Raw genomic sequence first — 7500 nt, 5'->3', positions numbered from 1 at the left:
GCAAAAGGGGAAATTTCCTGAACAGAACACCAATAGCTTATTGCTTTAAGATCAAGAATTGACAAATGGGACATCATAAAATTACAAAGCTTCTGTAAGACAAAGGACACTGTCAATAGAACAAAATAGCAAGCAACAGATTGGGACAATATCTTTACCAATCCTACATCCGATATAGAGCTAATATCCAATATATACAAAGAACTCAAGAAGTTGGACTCCAGAGAACTAAATAACCCTATTAAAAATGGGCTATATAGCTAGACAAAGAATTCTCAAATGAGGAATATTGAAGCACCTAAAGAAATGTTCAACACCCTTTATCATCAGGGAAATGCAAATCAAAACAACTCTGAGATTCCACCTCACACAAGTCAGAATGGCTAAGATCAAAAACTCAGGTGACAGCAGATGCTGATGAGGATGAGGAGATAAAGGAACACTCCTCCATTGTTGGTGGGATTGCAAGCTGGTACAACCACTCTGGATTTTAGTCTAGTAGTTTCTCAGAAAACTGGATATAGTATTATTGATGACCCACCTACACCACTCCTAGGCATATACCCAAAAGATACTCCAACATGTAATAAGGACACATGCTCCACTATGTTCATAGCAGCCTTACTTATAATAGCCAAAAGATGGAAACAACCCAGATGTCCTTCAATAGAGAAATGGATACAGAATACGTGGTACAATTACACTATGGAGTACTACTCAGCTATCAAAAACAATGATTTCATGAAATTCTTGGGCAAATGGATGGAACTAGAAAATATCATTCTGAGTGAGTTAACCCAATCACAAAACAACACATGTGGTATGCATTCACTGATAAGTAGATATTGCCCAAAAGCTTGGAATATCCAAGATACAACTCACAGGCAACATGAAGCTCAAGAAGGAGGAAAACCAAAGTGTCGATAGTTTGGTCCTTCTTAAAAGGGGGACAAAATACTCATGGCGGGAGGTACAGAAACTCCAGTCTTTTAAATGTTTATTATTTCCAAAATAGTTTACACATTAGAGCTATTTTAAGCCAGTGTTTGTTCTCAATCACTAAAGAAATGAGTTTCCAATACTTACTGAAATAAAATTTGATGTGCTCTCTCTTAAATATGAGCCTAATTTAGTGATCTCTAATGTCTATTGTGTTCAGTATAGCTATAGCAATATATACAAGTGGTCAACAAAGAAGAACTGCTTTGGTTCCATCTCTCCAACTCCACTGTTTCATAGTAGGTAGTAAGCAACGATAAGCATGAGGGTCTAAAATAAGCATGGGCATAATAACTCTGAGGCCTTCAGACAGTTCATAAACAAAGCACACATTTTCACTGGAAATAGATAATACGTTCCTCCTATTTTTTAATTGGTTGTAGGGGAAAAATTTACTTCCTAAAGATATTCCAAGAATCTGAGCAGTAGAGAAGATACTTCTCCACACAGAGATAGGAACACAAGTTACTGAATATCCTGTTTGCTTGCATGAAGATTCGTGAAAAACATAGGTTCAGTTCATCCCTCAGGGTTGCACATGCTAGACATTCTTTTTCTTCAGCACAGTTTCCATTTCTAAGCCTTCTAAGGGAATCAGACTTTGTTTCATTTGTCTGTTGTGTATTGATTTTAGTTACTTCCATCTTTGCAGATAAAGGAAAGCAGCAGTAACACATACACAATTAAATCTCTGATATAATAGAGTTATCATTATGATTAATGCTGTTGAATGATAATATTATTTTTCACTATTTAACATATTAAAGATATTTCTTAAGAACTGCTTTTAGTTTCTGTTGTTAAGAATGTGATGAAGTCTCAGGAAGATAATGTTATTTGAAATTGTTCATTTTCTTCATATGTGGATCTTTGTGGTTCTAGTTAATTATACTATTTCCTAAAAATATGTGATTGTAAACAAAGACTAGAAATGACCTCAATCAAGGTTGGTACTGACTGGGTTATATCTGTCATTGATAAAATCAAATCTACTGAAATTAAAAGTTATTGACACGTTCTTGCTACAGAAAATGGTTGTTTTTTCCTTTGCCTTTAATTGTATTTCACTATTCATGAAAACCTTTTGTTTAAACATATTTTTTAAAGGAGGGTTCTTAATGTGTTTTTTATAAGTCCTCATTTGCAAGAGATTATTGACTTGGAAGTAGAAAGGACAGAAATTATTTTGAGAATTTCCCATTTCAAAAATTCCCTGCATAGTATTTAAATTGAGGGAAATTTATACAAAATATACAGATGATAATATATTGTCTTTCTTGGTGTGGCTTCAATATTTTATAAGAGAACATACTGTAACTTAAGAAAGGGAAAATTCCCTGTAGTTTCTTATCATATTCCAAAGAATTAATAACCAATTGCACCTTACAGATTTCTTGAATGCTTACTAATCTCTAGGGTGCTAAGGAAAGTTAACATTAGCTCTCTGAAATAATAACACATTGACCATATATTTATTTGGATGATAGTACATTAGTTTATTAAAGTCAATCATCTGAATCCAAACTATAATATAATGATAGAAGTGAAAATGTTTTAAATTATATTAGATAGTTATTATTAATTTCAAAATTCAGTATGCTAGAATTCATTATTATTCAATATTTGCAGAGAAACCATGTCAGGATTCAATGTTTTATGGGTGAAGGAGAGTTAGTAAAAAGAAGGAGAATGGAGAGAGAGGGAGAAATAAGAATCTGCTCATGTGAATATGGATGTCAATGAGGTCAGCATCAACAGGGTTGATGATTTAGCAAAAGGATCAGATTTTCCTGTGTAAGAAGAAATAATTATAACTGCATGCTTTTTGACCTGCACCCTAGTTCATGAATAAAAATTCAGAGGCTTATTTATTAAAAATTGCCTAGACTTGCCAGGCTTGGTCTCATGGGCATATAAGTAATTTAACTCATATATACTATTGTATGTTTTCTCAGTTTCATAAGTCTGACTTCCTCTGCGTCCAGGTGGGAAATCTTTTCTTTTCTTTTCTTTTCTGCTTTATTTGTTTATTGTTTCCAACAATGTATTTTTTATTGGGTATTTTATTTATTTACATTTCAAATGTTATCCCCTTTCCCCATTTCCCCTCTGCAAACTCCCTATCTCATCCTTGCTCTTCCTGATCTATGAAAGTGATTCCTCCAACCACCCACCCACTTCCACCTCCCTGCCCTGGTAAAATATTTTCTGCACTTAACTCGTTCCCAGAGCTCCTCTTTCTCTGCCAGATGTCCCACCTTCTAATCCTGCTCAGTTTATTGGCCATAATACTTTTATTGAAATGTGATGCTTTTATATAAAGCACATAAGAGATTATGCATATGAATAATTCTAATGATCAGAGGTAGAGGGATACTCTCTTTTAGCACAAATAACATTCTTTGTTTTATTTATGTTTTCAATTTTTTAAAATAAGTAAAAATTATATTTAATGGGTAAATTATTTTAAATAATCTATTAAATTGTAGATATCATTCAAAACATCTCAGTGCAACATTCAAAAAATTTTTGAGCAAATATGTAACTGGTGTTCATCTAAGTTGACAATACATTGTAATTGTTTTCTTGTTGGTAATTTATCATTGACTAATAAATTTATATTGTACTATGTATCCAAAGATCAGATTGTATATTGAATAATTGCTCCTTGCATTGTAATATCAAAGTTGTAATGGAATATTAATGTTAGTTGCATAATACACATGGAGTTCTAAAAAAAAATAAGCAAAGATTTGGCATTTAAATTCCAATAGAATGTAACAGTTAAGAGTTTATCATAGTATAACAGGAAGGATGAAAACATTCAGGTCATATTAAACATCTCTAGAATATTTTGAACAATTTATAAATATGTACAAATATTATCTTGTAAAAATAATAGCATATACAGTAATTTATGATAAGATAAAGGAGAAAAGTTCATTGTTCAAGCTGATACATTTTGATGTTCGTACACAGAATTGCTTTGAGGTGCTAACTTTGTCAGTAGAAACCAGTAGGACCAAAAGCTGTTTTGCCATGCCTACTCCAGTGAAATCCCTGTCAGGCCCAAAAACTTGACCACAGATCTGAGGTGTACAGCTTCAAAGGAAGCCAGCCTCCTGGCATTCATTGGCATCTCCTAACTTGGATGTGTTTCCAGATTTGTCCTTGCTTTAGTCAATGGAAGGTCCAAAGTGCTAGGTGCCCACCAAGATATGATTTACTAATAGCTAGACAAAATTAAACATTGATCTCTGACCTCCACCAATGTTCAAGCATCTTAGCCAAACCCTGTCTTGGAATTTCACAGGCAATATTACACATTCAGACTAATTGCCTCCAGCATTGTTAGGGAGATAATGAAGGGGGTAGGGCATTGAAATTTACAGAATGGTAGTTGATAATCCCAGGGCAAGTTTAACTATAATCCTTATTTCAGTCACTTAGGACAGACCACATTAGAATTACAGCTAAGCCACTCCCTGGGATTAGAAGAATGAGACCCCTGGGACATGTCTCTGCTAGCCCAGAAAATTAGCATAGTGGCGTTTACTAAGGATGGGTGGGACCTTGAGCAGAGTGTGTGTGTGTGTGTGTGTGTGTGTGTGTGTGTGTGTGTGTGTGTGTTTGTGTGTGTATGTGTGTGTGTTTTGAGTGAAAGTTGTACTGCAGGGTACTCGAGCTTCGAGCCTCTACCCTCCTCTACCCTCCTGGCAGGCTCACCCACAGCCCCCCTGAGACTCTGGCCAGGCCTACGCAGGCCCGAGCTTGCTCAGAGCCTGAGGGTGCTGTGCCAGTCCCGAAGAGATGGCTACTGCTTTAGACCCAGTGAGTTTCAGATAGGCTCAGATGTACCTTGGCCACGGAGCCACCTGACTTTTCTTTTTCCTTTGTAATGACCATAAAGGTCAGATGTTTAATTTTAAAAATATACATTCAGATCCTGCACTTCCTTTTGTCATGTCTGTCATTTTTTTTAATTTGCCAATCTCTTGCCAACCTGACCATGACCCATTTCTCCCATGGGTTGAGGTGCCAAGGCTGGCCAGCCTGTGGTACTGTTTCAAGTAACAAAGTGTTCCAACATTGTATAGGTAGTTACTATCTACGATTTTTCTATACATTATATACTTTAAATGTGATTTTGATGCTAAGATGAAAATTTACTAATTAACTGTTTTCTCTTAAATTAATGAGTGTACTCTGAACTGCTGGGTTTTTATATTAATAACATACATTAATCATTTGTAGTGATGTTGAAGGAAACAAATGGGGTAGATGATAAGAAATGGTAATGATAAAAGAAGAATATAACCAAATGATACCCTATTACTCTATCTACATGTTGTAGAGGAAACCATGGATTAACTTGTTTTGTAAGGGTGGTTCACACAGTGGACAATGACACCAATGTCTGACCTTAGTTGTCCACAACTAAAGTAGAAGAATAAGTAATACTGATGCAGTGACTCTCTTGTGTGCCCATGTAAGGCTGTTTCGGGGGACCTCCATAACAGGATTAGCATGAACTCAGAGTGAGATACAATTTTTTGGTTGGGATTCAGGCTGAGAGAAGCCTCTTAGCTGCAATTTGATTAGAAAATAGAAATATAACCACTAGGATCTTGTGGGCTCAGGAAGACAGAAAACAAACAAACAAACAAACAAATAAACATGAGTTTGAAAGGCAGGGCATTGCTTCACTGAGAAACACCTTTCCAAGAACTTCTGCAATTTTCTTTGACTGACTGATTTCACCACACTTAGACAAATATCATTGTTGGCAGAAAACTGATTCTCCTCAGAGGTCCCAATAATAAGTGAATGTTCATTCTGTATGAAAATTTAATTAAAGCACTAAGCCAAAATTAAAGGAAAAGTACAGGCTACTCTTCATTTTTCTTTTTTTCTTGGAGAAGCATTGAAAGGGAAAGGGTGCATATTACACAAGTTTTATAAATAAAAATCTAAGAAGTGTCAAGTATATTTTATTTAAGAGCTATAAAGAGTAAGTAATGAATATACTGTGTAGTGTTAAGTAAAATAAGAATTATTATGAATTAAATGACTTTTAGTATTCAATGAATACTTTCTCATTACTGTGACATATTCCAACATAAGATCAAAATATATTATAAAATTAAATGTGCAATGTTAACATATATCACTTTATATTTTATTCCTTAAAATATTTTTACTCTTTTTCTTTCTTTGTTTTTGCTGGATACTTTTAATAAAGCATGTTTACATTGTTGATATTAAAAATAGTCATACACAGATACAAAATTAAACCTCTTAGGCTCAGGTTGGAAAGTCCAGAAAAAAGCACAAGGAAAACAAAAACCATACATGGGGGTGGAGTCTGACATATGATCAGGTATCAAGACCTTGAGATCCAAACATACAGCATAGGGGCCACCCTGGGATGAAGGAGCCCTAAGTTATATAGTCAGATTGTTTTTAAGCTTAAAATGTTCAAGCACCATTTTACAAGCAAGCAAGCACAGGTATTTCCCACTGAGCACATGCTGGGACTGCATATCCTTTTTAAGCATATACATGCCTGGGAGCCAGTGGTCTCCATGAATACAGTTGACATGGAGCATGTGGTGCTGGGTGTAGTTGGGATGTCATGTCCTCATATCACACGTGCTAGCTTACTCTTTTTCTAAGTAAATTCATTTTAACGGACGAATGTATAAATTTCTATCAACACTAAATATAATAGTCACCTTTTGCATATTAAAATAAACATTGTAATTTTCTTTTGGAGTTGGGGAGTAATTCTCTGTATACGATTTTTAATCACTGAATACATCTATCAAAATGAAACTTACTAAATATTTACAGTTCTTTTTCAAATCTTATATAATATTAACTAACTTGTGCTAAGAATTTATATAAACTTTTATATATTTTAGCAGTATATTCTTCTATCATGGTATTTTATTTTACATTAAAAGATTATAAAATGCATTATAGTTCTGACATTTAAATTATGTATAGCTTACTTTCAGAAAATAATTAGTAGTGACAAAACCAGATAAATCTAGGCATCTAAACATAACAAAGATACAATTGTTTGTAAGACAAATAAAAAATCAATTATGAGAGTTAACTTAAATTCATGAATGCATAATATTTAGTCTATGAAATAAAATATTTACTGAATCTTAATATACATTATAAAAAAAGAATTTTAATGACTATTATACTTTTAGTGAAAACTAAACTTTTATCTCAGTAATTTATGATTCAGATATAATTTTAAAGCTCAAAATTAGTTAAGTAAACAGCAAAATTGTAAATGGATTTTTTTTTTCATTTTGAGTTAAATTCATGCATGAACATTGAGCTTGGGATCTATATATTCTCTTTACATGAAACTTTTTCTTATTCTGTCAATTTGTTTTTGTCCTCTGTTAATTTATGATTCATCTCAGAATGACAATAGCAAACTTCTATAAACTGAGTGGCTAAACATAACAGAAATATATA

The sequence above is a fragment of the Mastomys coucha genome, unplaced genomic scaffold (assembly GCF_008632895.1).
Source record: "Mastomys coucha isolate ucsf_1 unplaced genomic scaffold, UCSF_Mcou_1 pScaffold9, whole genome shotgun sequence".
Classification (NCBI taxonomy): domain Eukaryota; kingdom Metazoa; phylum Chordata; class Mammalia; order Rodentia; family Muridae; genus Mastomys; species Mastomys coucha.
The sequence above is the reverse complement of the archived record's forward strand: the minus strand, read 5'-3'. Positions refer to the sequence as shown.